This window comes from Chiloscyllium plagiosum, unplaced genomic scaffold, assembly GCF_037043375.1.
Source record: "Chiloscyllium plagiosum isolate Xiang-an unplaced genomic scaffold, Cpla_swu_hap1 HiC_scaffold_40, whole genome shotgun sequence".
Classification (NCBI taxonomy): Eukaryota; Metazoa; Chordata; class Chondrichthyes; order Orectolobiformes; family Hemiscylliidae; genus Chiloscyllium; species Chiloscyllium plagiosum.
The window spans coordinates 21,248,476-21,265,095 of record NW_028270178.1 but is presented as its reverse complement, the minus strand read 5'-3'; the positions used below and the strand labels follow the sequence as shown (position 1 = coordinate 21,265,095).

Below are 16,620 nucleotides of genomic sequence, written 5' to 3'. Positions count from 1 at the left end.
AGCTAAACATCTTTCTTCAGAGATATTCCTGCCATTTCTCTTAACAAGTCTTTCTGCCTTAATTGACAAGTTATCTTAGTCTTCACTCATTTATGAATATTTCCTTGCTCTTTTTTAGTCGTTGAGTTGCCCATTCTTTCCTTCCCTCGAAACAAACTGTCACGTATCTTACATCATTTGATTCTATCATTCTTTGCATCTTTTCTCATTCTGTTAATTTTACAGTTATCTTCCTCTTTCTTTTAACACTTTTATTAATTTACATTGCTCTTTGGTGTATGTTCCTTCTCTCCACCTCTTTACTTCTTATTTTTCCCCACATTTTTTTTCCTGTCTCTCTTTCCAATTGCCACGTTCCTCCAGCTTATTCCCTTTTCTAAGTCAATTTAACTTAAAACATCGACCAGTAAAGCACAGGGGCAGGCCCTTCAGTCCTACATAACTGTGCCGACCATGATGCCATTCGAAACTAATCCCGTCTGTCTGCACATTGTCTGCTTTTGCCTGCCTGTTGCTGTCAAACTGCTTGTTAAGTTTTGCTATCATTTCAACTTCTACCACTTCCCTTTATAGCGCGTTCTCGGCACCTGCCAGCCTATATGCAAAAGCCTTGACTCGTACAAATACTTCAAACTTTCTCCTTCCCATCTTAAAACTATACGGTCCTAGCATTTGGCATTCCACCCAGCAGTATAAAAGATTTCCACATCTGCTTCCTTCAGATTTCCTCCCTTCTTTCATCAATATCAACCCAATTTAATTCCTGCCACGTTTTATCTCTCAATACCATATTTCTTACTGATCGCAGGCCCTAAGGTATTAGACGTTACCATAAGCAGTAAAAACTTTCCTACATCTACATGGTCAAGTCCTCTATGAATCTTGTGTGCTGTCTTTGCAAATGTTTCTTGTCTGTGACCTGTTATTCCAGGAAAAGAAGCCTGCTGCTGGTTTAAATGATTCCAACAACACTCCTGCCAAATTAATGTGTTACATTGACCGCCAGAATGCAAGTATCATTACATTTTCAAAACAGAGTATACATTAACCACTGTTCAGTGATAACATTATTCTTGTTGTCATCCAGGATGGCAAAATGGTTCAGTGTTTAGCACAGATAAGTCAGAGCGCCAGGGACACGGGTTTCAATCGGCACTCGGGCCACTCTCTGTGTGAAGTTTACAAATTCTCCCCAAGCGTGCATGGGTTTGCTTCGGGTGCTATGGTTTCCTCTCACAATCCAAAAATGTACAGGTTGGATGGATTGGCTATGCTGAAATTGCCAAAGTTTTCCGGAGATATGCACGTTAGATGAATTAGAGATGCAGTGTCACAGTATAGGTGAGTGCAGCATGTTGGAGTGCTCTTTGGAGAGTCAGTGCGGACTCTATGGGCTGAAAGGCCTGCTGCTACACATTAAGGATTCTATTCATGATTAGCAGAGTGTTAAACCTAACATCAGGCTGAGGCATTGTCCTCTCCTCCCCTTCTGGTTGCAGTTTCTGTCTCATCCCCTATCAACCCATTTGATCTATGTCAATTTCTCAATCAGAGGGCATTTCAATATTATTATGAGCGTTTCTGAAGAAAAGACGTTACCATAAGCAGTAAAAACTTTCCTACATCTACACGGTCAAGTCCTCTATGAATCAGCCTGCGATCAGTAAGAAATATGGTATTGAGAGATAAAACGTGGCAGGAATTAAATTGGGTTGATATTGATGAAAGAAGGGAGGAAATCTGAAGGAAGCAGATGTGGAAATCTTTTATACTGCTGGGTGGAATGCCAAATGCTAGGACCGTATAGTTTTAAGATGGCCTATACGCATTGTAGTTTCGGAGACCAAGAGGTGAACGTATCACAGCGTGCACGATCTGTAATGACACAGACCCACCTGGACGTATTTTTCAACCTCTTTTCGCACAACCAAAAATTTAGGAAAATAGTAGGAAATTATTATACAACATGTAACATTACATTCAGAATAGTATTGACATCGGATGTGTTGTCACAATTGTTGGAATTTCACCATCGGGTTGGGATTCATGAGACCGGAGTCATGGAATATGACATAACGTTTCAAGTGCCTCTGCAATAGTTTGAATCTGTTTAAAGTAGAATAAACTAATAGATTCAATCATTAATTGCATAAAAAGCCTAATAGATTTTATTATGAGTTTGTATCTGTATAAACTAGGTTAATACCAGGTAGATTCAATTATTAATTTGTATATAAAGTAGATTAAGCTTGTAGATTCATTTGTTAGTTTGCATTGATATAAAGTAGCTTCAGCTAATACATTTGTTCATTAGTTTGGCTATAAAGTAGGTTAAGCTAACAGATTCGTTAATTTGTTTATATGTGTATAAAGTAGATAAAATTAATAAACTTGCTGTGTATCAAAGTGCTCGTGTCTTCTTGTATACATTTTGATCAGATCTTGTATTCATTTTGATCAGATCTTAAAGAACCAATTAGGCACAATCGGTCTAACAATGCATTGTCTTCATCAGATGATATTCGGGGCTGGGTTTTTTAACGCACTCACAATCAAATTAGATTGTATTTTGATACATTAGACAGTTAAAGTTCTGGGCAGGAAAGTAGAGCTAGGACCTCTAAGAAATCAAGTATGCCTTTTTATATATATGTGTTCATTGGGACATTGGCTTGCCCTGGATTTATTGCTGATCCCGAGTTGCCCCCTTGAGAAGGTGGTAGTGAACTACCTTCAGTCCATGTACTGTAGGTAGATTAACAATGCCCTTAGGGAATGAATTCCAGAATTCTTATCCGATGAATTGCAGAAACAGCACAAAGAACTAAATTTCACAGAATTTTCCCTCTAAGCCCCCCATTACTATGAACGTTTTCTTACTGGACTTATCAGGGCAGAGCTACGAAACCAGATTTCAATGAGAACATCACACATAAAGTCATCGGACTATTTCATGAGCACAGTAGTTTGACATAAACTCTTCTGTCTACCCTGTCAGTTCAATTCATCAAATTCTGTCTCTGCTTGCTTCCAAGAACAACATTCTTTTTGATGTCCTTGCAGAAACACAGAAACATCATCATGTCACACTGAGAAACAGAAAACACGCTGACTGTGAGTGTGGTTACCAGAGTACAGCTGCTAGCATTTAAGTAGGTCAAAGATATAAGAGCGGAAAAAACAGACCAGTGTGTGGTTTGAACATTGAGCAAATCAAACATCGTTTGCAGAAAACCACAGGCACTGGATTTTTCCTTTCGTGTGACACAAGGCACCAAAATAGGCTAACTGACAAAACTGCCATGTTGTCGTGCAAATATAATATGAAGCAAACAATCTCTAGTAATGAGGGAGTAAGGACTGCAGATGCCGGAACTTGAGTCAATTCAATCTGGAAAGGCACAGCAGATCAATCAGCATCGGAAGAGCAGAAAAGTCGATGTGCTGACCCGAAACAACCTGCTCCTCCGAAGCTGTATGACCTGCCGTGCCTTTCCATCTCCATATTTTGCAGCCTTTAGTAATGATCTGGAACAATATTTTCAAAGCATACCAGGAGATAGAGTTAACATTCAATTGAAGAAAGAAATGTCGAGTGTTCTTTTTCAAAAGCTATTAGTATTAACAGTGCTGAGGACATTCCTGGTTATTTGTCAAACTAAAAGCCTGGATCATAAGGATTTCCCCTATTGGCGACTCCAGGCACTCAAGAATGTCGTTAACTTTTACTTCCCTGTTCACTGGCTGCTTCTGTCCTACTTTTTAGGAAAATTGATTGCCAGTCTGTTTTAAATTCTGCCCTCGCTCCTTTCTATCAGTCTCCACTTTTAATGATATACAAGCAAAAATTTAAGCACGATGTGATCTCAGATCCTTCATGAGTCTTGGACATGAAGGGTGTCCCCCAGTTCTAAGGTATGCTGGATAAGTCAATTGGCCATGGCAGTGTCCAAGGATATGTAGCCTATGTGGATTAGCCATAGTAAATGCAGGGTTACGGGTACAGAGTGAAGTGTCATTTTGGGTAAGTTGGTGTTCAGATCGTTAGCACAATCTTGATGGTCTCTTTCTGCAATGTAGGGATTCTATGACATTTTGTTCCATTTCTGTGACAGTAACCTGTGATGTCCCAGCTGTCTGATAAGTGGCCATTCAGCCAATTCCCACTCAGCTGGTTCACAGACGTCTAGTGTATGGCATTTCTAGTGCAGATCCAAATGTGTCCCAAACATTGTGTTATATCTGCTGCTGCCACTGTTTCTGGCTGAAAGATTCACATTTGTTTAGGCAAATAATTTCTTCTCTAAACGCTGCTAAACCTCCTAAATGTTAGCCTATGTTTATCTCTCCTGGTTTCCTAAATAAGTAAAATCGGGACATCCAATTGTCATGTTTAGAACAAAATAGTTTTGTTCAATTCAAACCGGTCTGCCCTTTCGTCTCTCATTTCAAGTCAAATAGCCACAGACTATGCCATCTCTCCACAAAACTGAGTTTTTTCAGCTTTGTCAATGCCTTGTCAATAGTCTTTGTAACTTTTCTGGTTTCGCGTTGTTATTTGGCTCACGGGATGAGGGTGTCGCTTGCTGAGTCAGCTTTTAGTTCCAATTGCAGGGGGCAATTAAGTGTCGAGCACATTGCTGTTGATCTGGAATTACACGTAGGCCAGACGACATAATGATGGCAGTTGCCTTCCCTTAAGGACACTATTGAACCAAATGATTGTTTCCTAGTACTTAGCAATAGTTCCATGAGACTCTAATTCCAGATTTTTATTGATATAAAATTCCATGCAGGATTCAAACCTGGGTGCTCAGAACATTACTATGGTCTCTGGATTAACACTCCGACAGTAATACCACTAGAGATCGCCTCCTGACATAATTTTGGGACTGCCGTGATCTGAATTTCTTTGCAGTACTCTGACTGCAGCCTTTTCTCCAATTCCAACTTAACCTCCCAGTTCTTATATTTACAAGCAGGAGGTGGATTTATTGATCGTAGCATATAGTCAGAAAGCGGGATCAAGTTTGGATAATCAGCAATGATCATATTAAATGGTGGAGCAGTTCAAAGGGCCGAAGGGCCTACGCCTGCTCCTATGTTCTATGTTTATCTTCGATACCTCCGTTAATAAATGACATTAAGCCTTACAGCTTCCAGAGCCCTTCATCCATTTCTGCCATGCAATACTTGTGGTGTTACTGGAGCTAAACTTTCTGAGCCTAATATTTGCACCTGGGACAATGCATTCAAATTTAATCTTGCCAACCAATAGAATGCAAATCTAAGGAATAATTTAAAACAAAAAAAAATCTTTCTATCCCCTTCCGGCAAGACAGACTGCCTTCCTTATGTGGTCTGACCTATATGTGATAATAAGACCAAAAGACCATATTGAATAGAATGAGGACTTGGTTATTCGAGCCTGTTCTCTTTTTAATAGCATCAGGGCTGATTCAATATTCCTCACGTCCACACAACGTTTTCCCTGTAGCACTTAATTCCCAGACTGATCAAGAGTCTATCCATATCAACTTTAAATATTCATAAGGACACTAGCCCAACAATTGTTTGTGGCAAATTTCCAAAGACTCACAAAACCACTGAGAGCAGAGATTTCTCTTTTTCTCTTTCCTAATTTGGTGCGCCGTTAATCTGCAACAATGCCATCTAGTCCCAGACTCCTCTGTGAACGGAAAAAGTCATTTCATTTATCATTTCAAGCTCCTTAAGAATCTTATATGTTTCAATGAGATCACCTTTCAGCCTTCTAAACCCCAGTGAGTAGAGTCCTAATCCCTTTAAACATAACTCATATAATAATGAATTCCATACTGAGGATATCAGATGCATAGTAATTGATGGATTCTTGGCTGACCCCTAAGATGGCTTAGTAAGTGAGTCAATTAATGGATAAAATGAGATAGATAACTAATACTTTCCTCATTAAAAAATATCTTGTTTTCAATCAAACTGTCCAACAACTATCTTGTATGTTTGAATGGCAATATTCAGGGCGTAATCATTACAAGTATCAACAAACCAAAAATGCAAACCATTAAAGTATATCAATCCTTTGTTTGTTAACAATTCCAATGATGAAATACCAAAGATCGAAGCAAGGAAATAGGTGTGCAAATAATTCAATCTAACCATAACTACTTAGTGAGCAAAAGGGAAAGTATTAACTGATAGGAACAAGTGCAAAAGTTAAATCTGCTCTGTTGAAAGGTTAACGAGTGAGGAAATAAAAGAAGAAATACTAATGTTTTGCAATCCCACGTGTTCAATAACTGTTTATTTTAATTTCGATGGCATTGCACGAACGTAACATTTCAAGACATTTATCAATGATAGAAACTGACAGAGTATCAACTTTGTAAATACATTTGATTTTCTCTCCTCCTACTTGCAAATAGTTTTGAAGGATATGGTTTGATCCATGATTTGTTTCGTTATTTTCTTCCTGTCCCGGCTTAGTTAATCAAAACTTCTTGCCAGTTTTCCCGAAGACTAGAAGGGATCGAGAAACAAATTGAAACAGGAGTGGAATGGAATCGCAGAAACCAGAGGAACAGGTCGATGTGATTCTTGAAAGAATCTGAGTAAGTGATTCATGTCTTACGGTGAGTTTTGAAAAGGACCCATTTAACAGAATTGGCATGGAAATGGACTCAACTGTAAATCGCAAGTGGACAATTGGAGAGAAGCCTATTGGAACAAATATTGCTGGATTATGAGGCAAGAGTGGGGCAATAGGGCAATACAGGTGGTCCATGAAACATAACATTTCGTTTGACTTTCTGGTGTAAAGTCTGAAATATATTCCACATAAATAAGACTGTTTTCCTTTCGCAAATTCCATATTTCTTTCTCTTATGGACTCGCCTTAACTGTTTATTCATATTTCCTTCTTTTTGTTAAGAATAGGATTTCTGTGTGATTTCCCAACCTTTCGTATATCCTTCAGCACTGTTCTAAATCCCACTCTGTGTCTATTCCTCTCGTAGTCTTGACTTCCATTTCCCCACCATATCTTTTTTTATCTCACATGTACAGCTCGCCAGCTGACTTGCAACCTTTCAATCACTATCTTACCTGCTGTACCCCTATCTCTCCTCCATTTGAATTTTGTCTCTGCTCCTCTCTTTCTTTGGCAAAAGGTGTTCAGGCCTTAAAATAATTGGACTTCAGACCGAGTTCTGAAGGCCGCAGGTTCCAATGCGGAACATTAACGCTGTTCCTCTAGCTTGTTCTGAGCTTGCTGGAGTATTGCAGCAGGTTCGAGACAGAAATGTGGGCCCAGGAACACGACGGTATGTTCAAGTAGCAGGTAAAACATTTTTACGGGCAGAAAACCGGTAATCTGCAAATGGTCACCCTGTCTGTGTTTTATCTCTTCAATACAGAGGAGCCCACATGATTGGCAACTTATTGATTAATTACTATCTCACTTTGCTAGAGATAGTTGAATTCGAATCAATTACGTCCAGTGACATGTGAAAAAAATAATTCTCACCGGAGTCTAAAAGCATGAAGGGTGTTGAATTTGGGTTTCGACGAATGCAGAATAATTCATCCTTTCAGAACTTCTCTGATACATACCCTCATTTTGAACAATACGATAATGATTGTGATCATGTATAAGATGCTTTTGGAGATGAGGAAAGTATAGGTTGATTTATCAAAACCCTGTTGTGTCTGTATCCTCTTTGCTGCAAAAGAAGCAAACACACAACAGCTAGTTCGCTTCAGCAACAACACATTGTAAAGTTTCACATTCAAAAACAATAGCCTGTTTTTAATAACAGCACATCCCTTGGACTATCGGAGTGGATGCGTGCAGTGCTAAGTGAGTGGGTGGAATTCAAGAACACAGATGTGAGACAGAGAAATAATGTACGAATGTAAAAAAGTATGACCTGGGGGAAACCATTAATCAGAAACTCAACCGAATTCTCCATGTAAATACAGGGCCGTCAAAGACGAGGAATTCGGCAGCAAGAAACTCTCATCCTGACTCGCCAAAGCCTGTTCAAAATCTGCAAGGCACAAGTCAGGATTGTGAGTGAATATTGCCCGAGAAGGGTGCAGCTCCAACAACACTGAAGAAGCTTGACCTCATCAAGGAGAAAGTATCCCACTTGATTGCTATGACATCCACACACATTCACTTTCTCCACTGCCGCTACTCAATATCATCAGAGTGTACTATCTACAAGATGCACTGCAGACATTCACCAAAGATTCTCCGAAAGCACTTTAAAAAAGTATGGTCATCTCCTTTTAGAAGGATAAGAGTAGCAGATGCATTGTAATGCCAGCACATGCAAATTCCCCTTTCAACCACTCACCATCTGACATGGAAATATATCGCCGTTCCTTCAGTGTTGCAGGGTCAACATTCTAGAATTCCCAGTACGCGCATTGTGGGTCAACTGACAGCACATGAAATGCAGCGGTTCAACAAGGCAGCTCACCCCCATCTTCTCACGGGATAGCTAGGATCAGGTAATAAACACCGGTCTTGCCATCAATATCAAAGAATGAAATAAAAAAACAAACAGTGTGAGGTGATCCGGTGAAGTTTTCAAAATGTCCTGTATTTCAATAAGATCATGTTGTACTTTCCATACTAACTTTTCTTATGCCAATTGTATTGGTTCTATGTTTATCTTAAATCTATCAGCCTGGAATACATACAACGACTGAATACCCAATGTTTCCTGCAGCAGAACATTCAAAGTATCTGCAGATCTCTGATGAATCTGCCTTTGCCAAAAAACAGGAGACAATGCAAATACTTGTGTACAATCATGGCATCGTTCTTTGAGATTAGGCCAGGTAACAGCATCACTAACCCCATGACATTTACCTTTCTTTGTCCCATGACAAAAGCTTTAAAATTATGATTTATTAAATAAGCTTTTTCACCACACTAGTCCAACATATTTTGATAGAATCCAAGAAGAGATAATCGAACCAACAACTTTTTGCATTCAGTGGCGTTACCATTGCTGCATCCCCATTATCAACACACTGGTGTTTATCATTGTCCAGGAAATCATTACAGCTGTGCTGAAGGAGGATATTCCTGAAATACATCCAGGGAAGTTATTTGGGTGGAACTGAGAAATAAGGAAGGGATGACCACGTCATTGGGATTTTATAATAGACCTCCTAATAGTCAGAGGGAAATTGAGATACAAATTTATAAGGAGATCTCAGTTATCTGTAAGAATAATAGGGTGATTATGGTAGGCCATTTTAAATTTCCAAACATAGACTGGAACCACCATAGTATTAAGGGTTTAGATGGAGAAGAATTTGTTAAGTGTGTACAAGAAGATTTTATGATTCAGTATGTGGATGGACCTTCTAGAGAAGGTGCTAAACTTGAGAGCTACTCTTGGGAAATAAGGCATGACAGGTGACTGAGGTGTCAGTGGGGGAGCACTTTGGGCCAGCAACCATAATTCTATTAGATTTAAAATAATGATGGAAAAGGATGACCAGATCCAAAAGTTGAAGTTCTAAATTGGAGAAATGCCAATTTTGACGATATTCGGCAAGAACTTTCGATAGCTGGTTGGGGGTAGTTCACAGGTAAAGATATGGCTGGAAAATGGGAAGCCCTCAGAAATGAGATAACGAGAATCCATTGAAAGTATATTCCTGTTAGGGTGAAAGGAAAGGCTGGTAGGTACAGAGAATGCTGGATGACTCAAGGAATTGAGGGTTTGGTTAAGAAAAAGAAGGAAGAATATGTAAGGAATAGACAGGATAGATCGAGTGAATACTTAGAAGAGGATATAGGCAGTAGGAATATACTTAAGAGCGAAATCAGGAGGGCAAAAAGGGGACAGCGATAGTTTTGGCAAATAAAATAAAGGAGAATCCAAAGAGTTTTTACAAATACGGTAAGGACAAAAGAGTAACTATGGAGAAAATAGGGCCCTCAAAGATTAGCAAGGACGCCTTTATGTGGAGCCACAGAAAATGAGGGAGATACTAAATGAGCAATTTGCATCAGTATTTACTGTGTAAAAGAATATGGAAGATATAGACTGTAGGGAAATAGATGGTGACACCCTGCAAAATGTCCAAATTACAGAGAAGGAATTGCTGGAGGTCTTGAAACGCAGAAAGATGGATAAATACCCAGGAACTGATCAGGTGTATCCTAGAACTCTGTGGGAAGCTAGATGAGTGATTGCTGGCACCCCTGCTGAGACATTTGTAGCATCAATAGTCGCAGGTGAGGTGGCAGAAGATTGGAGGTTGGCTAACGAGGTGAGACTGTTTAAGAAGGGTTGTAAGGACTAGCCAGGGAACTCTAGACCAGTGAGCCTGACGTCGGTGCTGGGCAAGTTGTTGGAGGGTATTCTGAGGGACAGGATGTACATGTATTTGGAGAGGCACGTACTCATTAGGGACAGTCAATATGGCTTTGTTCATGGGAAATCATGTCTCATAAACTCGCTTGAGTTTTTTGAGGAAGTAACAAAGACAATTGATGGAGGTGAGAGCGGTAGATGTGATCTATATGGACTTCAGTATGGCGTTCGACTGATTAGCAAGGTTAGATCCCTTGGAATACCGGGAGAACTAGCCATTTTTATACAGAACTGTCTCAAAGGTAGAAGACAGAGGATAGTGGTGCAGGGATGGTATTCAGACTGGAGGCCTGTGACCAGTGGAGTGCCACAAGGATTGGTGCTGGCTCCTCTGCTTTTTGTCATTTGCAGAAATGATTTGGATGCGAGCAATAAGAGGTACGGTTAGTGAATTTCCAGATGACACTCCCAAAATTGGAGGTGTAGTGTACAGCGAAGAAGGTTACCTCAGATTACAACAGGATCTTGACTAGATGGGCCAATGGTCAGAGAAGTAGCAAATGCGAGGTGCTGCATTTTGGGAAAGCAAATCTTAGCATAATTTATACATTTAATGGTAAGGTCCTAGAGACTGTTGCTGAACAAAGAGACCTTAGAGTGCAGTTTCATAGCTCCTTGAAAGTGGAATCGCAGGTAGATAGGTGAGTGAAGGAGGCGTTTGGCATGCTTTCCTTTATTGGTCAGTGTATTAAGTAGAGGAGTTGGAAGATTATGTTCCGGCTGTAGAGAACATTGGTTAGGCCACTGTTGGAATATTGCGTGCAAATGTAGTCTCCTTCCTATGTTGTGAAATTTGAAAGAGTTCAGAAAAGATTTACAAGGATGCTGCCAAGGTTGGAGGATTTGAGCTGTAGGGAGAGGCTGAACAGGCTGGGGCTGTTTTGCCTGGAGTTTCGGAGGCTGAGAGGTGATCTAATAGAGGTTTAGAACGTTATGAGGGGCATGGATAGGATAAATAGACAAAGCATTTACCCTGGGGTCGGGGAGTCTAGAACTAGAAGGCATAGGTTTAGGATGAGAGGGGAAAGATATAAAAGAGACCTCATAGGCAACTTTTTCACACAGTGGGTGGTACGTGTATGGAATGAGCTGCCAGAGGAAGTGGTGGAGGCTGGTACAATTGCAACATTTAAGAGGCATTTGGATGGTATATGAATAGGAAGGGTTTGGAGGGATATGGTCCGGGTGCTGGCAGGTGGGACTAGATTGGGCTGGGAATATTTGGTCTGCAAGGAAGAGTTGGACCAAAGGGTCTGTTTCCATGTTGTACACCTCTATGACTCTGTGACTGAATAACTCAACTGGACTCCAGTTCAAAGCAGTCTACTTAATTGGCCCAACATCCACAAGCATCCACTCCCTCCATCGCTGACACTCATTACCAGCAATGTGTACTATCTACAAGTTAGACTGCAAAAATTTAACAATTCTCCAGAACAACACTTGGTAACACCACAAATGTTATCTTAAGGACAAAGGAAGCAGATGAATGGGAACATCAGAATCTGCAAGCTCCTCTCCAAAACACTCACAATCCTGACAATATTACTCTTCCATCTGCAATCTGTATCAAAATCTCGGGACTCTTACCTACGTCAAACAGACTGCAAAAGTTCAAAAGGGTAGTATTTATCTATTATAGTAGTAATTTAGTTACGAAGACCTTGGCCTTGCTTCCTAATATGATAGATGCGTGTATCTGTCCGCGTGTGTGTGCGGGTGTGTGTACGTGTGTTTATGGCTTTCTGTGTGTATATTTGTTCGTATGCTTGTGTGTGCATCTGTCTGCCTATGTGTGTAATGTGTCCTGTATCTTTTTCTGTGCATGTGGGCGTGTCTGTGTACGTGTTTCTTTCGATCTGCATGCATCTCTGGAACAGAAGAAATACTTCCCTATCCCTTCACAGAGTCCTATAAGAAATAAGAAAAAAGATTATTGATGTATAAAATGTGACTTTCATTCAGGCGAGCAACGCAAAGCAGGAGAAGTCTATTCACACAGTCAGATGAACAATGGTTGAACCGATAACAACCACCTCAAGAAGACCGTCATTTATCTCAAGAGAATAGGAAGACGTTGGTGGAATAGGTGCACAGTTTTTAGATACATTTTAATGCAATATGTGTGAAGTCACACATTTTGATTGGAATAATGAGGAAGCTGCGTGGATGATGGATTCTGCAACAACACTCACGAAGCTTGACACCATCTAGCTAAAAGGATCCTGATTGATTGACATTACATCGACACACAGCCACTCCCTCCTCCACCAATGGTTAGCAGCAGTAGTCTAGAATATCTACATGCTACACTGCAGATATTCACTAAACATAGCACCTTCCATACCCACTACCACTTCGATCCAGAAGGACAAGGGTCCAGACACGTGGGAATAACACAATCTGCAAGTTTTCCTCTAAGTCACTCACTATCCTGACTTAGAAAAATATCGCCGTTCCTTGACTGCCACTGGGTCTAAATCCTGGAATTCCCTTCCTAAGAGTTTTGTGAGTCAACCCACAAGAGGTGGACTGCTGAGATTCGAGAAGGCAGCTCACACCGACGAGGACAACTAGGGTAAAAAAACAAAGGCTGGCCAGCCAGCGACATCCAAATCCCACAGATGATTATAAAGAAAAACTGTACAAAATTTTAATTATGCAACATTTGGATTTGGGCTCAGCTTGGATAGAAGGACGTGATCAGAGCCAATCTTTGTGAGTTACAGAGTACTAGAGGCATATAGACATACAACACAATTACAACTTTGGTCCAATTCGTCCGTGCCAACGAGATATCCGAAATTATTCGAGTTACATTTTCTACCATTTGTCCCAAACCCTTCTAATCTGTTCTATTCATATACCCATCCAGATGCCTTATAAATGTTTAAAAATTTAAATGTTATTGTACCAGCCTCCACCACTTCATCTGTCAGCTCATTCCATACACTCACTACCTTCTCTCCAAAACGGTTTCCCCTTAATTCCATTTTAGAGCTTTACCCTCACCTTAAATCTATGTCCCCCAGTTTGGGACTGCCCCCATTCGTGGAAAAAGACCTTCGGTCTTCACTCTATTCATGCTACTCTTGACTTTATAAACTTTTATAACGTCACTCCTCTGCCTCCGACGCTCCAGGGATAGCACCCCAGCATTTTCGGCCTCTCCCTGTAACTCAAACCCTCCAACCTGGCAACATCATTGCAAATCTTTTCTGAAACTTTGTCAACGACACTGGGGAAACATACCTCTCTTACTGCTGATTGATTTCTCCCATTGTACCTCTTGGCTGTCTTTGTGATAATGGGTCACTTTGCATGGATACTTCTCTTGTCCCCATCCGTCCGCTGGGACGGTCACCCTGCTGGTTGCATTGTAGTGACTAGCCAATTCCTGAGCATCTCTCTCCGTCACCACATCTTTTCCCGTCACCTACTCGCCAACCGGAGTCCAGGAGAACTTCACATAGCCCGGGAAAAAAAGTCATGGACCAGGCAGACAAGGGTGGCTCTCTTCTGGGTCTGCACCTGTTCGTCGGACAGGTCAAAAGCTGTAAACGCAAGATGCTTCACCTCTTGACCGTGCTCTGGGGGAGCAAAGAGCGAAAAGGGACACGTGTTGAAATACGGGAAGTAGAGTGGGGAAGTGAGGGCTAGAAATTTCCCGCAGGATTCCATCACTATAAATGTGGGGAGTCATGGAATGGTACGTTCTTAAAGTACATAAAAACCTCTTTAGCCCATTGTGTTTGTACTGTTAAAATTGCACTAGTTCCACCTCGTAACACTTGATCCGTCGCCTTGAATGCGGTGGCATTTAAGAGTCGGGGCCACTGTAATTTCCTCCCTTGTCTTCCACAACAACCTGCTGACACGGACCTGTGGACTTGTCCATGTTTATGCCCATTGAAGCTTCCAGCATTTGCTTAAACTAAATGAAAGCATGGCGAGTGATGTCTGAAACAATAAAAACACAAAAAAAAAGGAATTGTTGTTGAAACTCAGCAAGAATGAAAGCAGACGTAACGTTTCAAGTCCGGTGACCATTTGTTCAAGAGTAACCAAACTCGCAATGTTAAATCTAATTTCTCTCTTCACGGATTCTGCCAGAGCTGCTGAGTTTCTCCAACAATTTATGTTTTTCCTCAGGTATCTTCTTAGTTCCTCTATCAGTCTGCTCACGAAATTCAGAGTCTATCTTTCTGGCTTATGCACCAAAACCCTCCAGCTCCTTTGTAAAGGTAGGTGAGAAGTATTCATTTAAAATCTGACCAATGTCCTCCAAATACACACGCAGATTTTATCCTTACTTCCCAATAATCCGCACTCTTTCCTTGATTGTGCGCTTTCTTGCGACTTTCCCTCGGCCTGCTTCATTGCCGAATTGTTTTCTGTAAGTTCCCCCTGCACTTTCTATATCCCTCTGTGTCCTCAGATTATTTGGCTCCCTTTGTATCTCATATACATTTGTCATAGAAGAAAGAACATAGGAAAAAGAACATAGAATACAACACAGAAACAGACGTTTCAGCCTATCATGACTACCGATCATGCAACGAATCTAAGCTCATCCCATCTGCCTTCACATGTATATAGACCTCTATTCTGAGCCTGTTCATGTGTTTAAGGGAAAAAATGCAAGAGGAAAGGGGTGATGAAACACACAGCGAGGGAATGAGAGACAGGGAGTAATAGATTTTTAAAAAGCTAGTACAAGAAGAAATGGGACAAAGTGATTGTCAGGAGATAGACAGATGCGATAAAGACGAGAAAAGAGAATGAAAGAGAGTGTAAGGGAGGGAAGCCTCCCTTAGCCTCTTAAACTAGAAGGCATTTGTTGACTGTTTGACTTTGATGGTAATCACACTAATCTTTTCACTCAAATCAAAATACAAAATGGTGGACTGAGAGTAGTGAGAATCCTGCGACTGCTCCTGAGATTCGTGGGTTCGATCTAGATAGGATTGCAGATTTCTTACAGTTATTACATTTCAGTACAATCAGATATTTATTTTGATTCATTTTTGATTCTTGTGTTGTCAAAGGACAATCAAAAGTTAAAGGACATAGCTGCTAAACTGGGTCTTTAGCAGGTGGTGAGAGAACCAATAAGACAGAAAAAATTCTGGATCAGATCCTGACAAATCTTCGACATGCAGATGCATCTGTCCATGACAGAATCGCTAAGAGCGACCACCACAAATACTCCTTATGGAGATTATGATCCATCGGACTCCTCCAGTGGTCATCAGCATTACAGATACCCGTCTTCAGCCAATTTGATTCATTCCAGATTATACCAAGAAGCACTTTGAGATATTCAATACTGCAAGACTACAGGCCCTGAGAGCATTCTTACAATAGTACAGAAGACCTGTGCTCCAGAACTAGCTGACTAGGGTGATTGGAGAAGTGTGGAGGGATGCCAAGTACTAGATAAAGTGGAAAGACAGATGAGGGTCGATTTGAATCTGAAAAGAACAAACTATTCAGAAAAAAACGTCAAGAACAAGTCAGATAGCAAACTGCCTCTGAAGAAATAATCTGCAGTTATTTCAATGCAGGGGGTCTGAAAGAAAAGACTGATGCAGTCGGGGCATGTTGAGAAACATGGGATTGAGGCGTCATAGCTTTTATAGAACCATGGCCGAGGGATGGACATGACCAGCACCTCAATATTCCAGGTTTCAGATGCTAAGGGAAGGATAGAAAGTGAAGCAAAAACGGAGGGACATTGGTATAATTGATTAAGAAATAGTTGCTACTGTAACTAGAGAAGATATGTTTGGATGGCTAAGACATAAGAACTTCCTAAAATTGATTGGAGTAGATTCATAATGTTCATAAGTAAAAAGACGCCTGATAAGTGAAATGCTTTCAGAAGTGTGCTAATGAGAGTTCAGAGACATATTCCTGTTAGAATGAATGGTAAGCCTGTTTTGATTAGAAATCAGTGGAGGAATAAAGATATCAAGGTCCTAGTCAAGAATCAAAAAGAATTATGTAATAAACATACATAACTAGGTTAAAATGAAGTTATCGAGCAGTGCAAATGATGCAGAGACATTGTTAACAAAAATATCAGGATATGAGATAAATTCTACAAGTACATTAATAGCAAGAGAGCAACTGGAGAGAAAGTAGGGTCCCTTAAGTGTCAAAGAGGACGTCGTATTTTAGTTGAAACTCAGCAGAAATTGTTTTAGTTAATAGTTCA

At 40.5% G+C, this 16,620-nt stretch overlaps 1 long non-coding RNA gene across 4 annotated transcripts; it reads right to left on the bottom strand.

Moving 5' to 3' along the window:
* Positions 1 to 6,284: 6,284 nt before the first annotated feature.
* LOC148138396 (uncharacterized) lies at positions 6,285 to 14,306 on the bottom strand. 4 transcript variants are annotated; one of them, XR_015753944.1, is made up of 3 exons: positions 13,653 to 14,306; positions 8,358 to 8,504; positions 6,285 to 7,718 (listed from the first exon to the last, which is right to left on the bottom strand). It is a non-coding gene; the product is annotated as an uncharacterized LOC148138396 (long non-coding RNA). The 4 variants fall into 4 exon arrangements; XR_015753943.1 differs by having other exon boundaries at positions 8,358 to 8,529; positions 13,653 to 14,305; XR_015753945.1 differs by lacking the exon at positions 13,653 to 14,306 and having other exon boundaries at positions 6,285 to 8,045; positions 8,358 to 12,465.
* Positions 14,307 to 16,620: the final 2,314 nt, after the last annotated feature.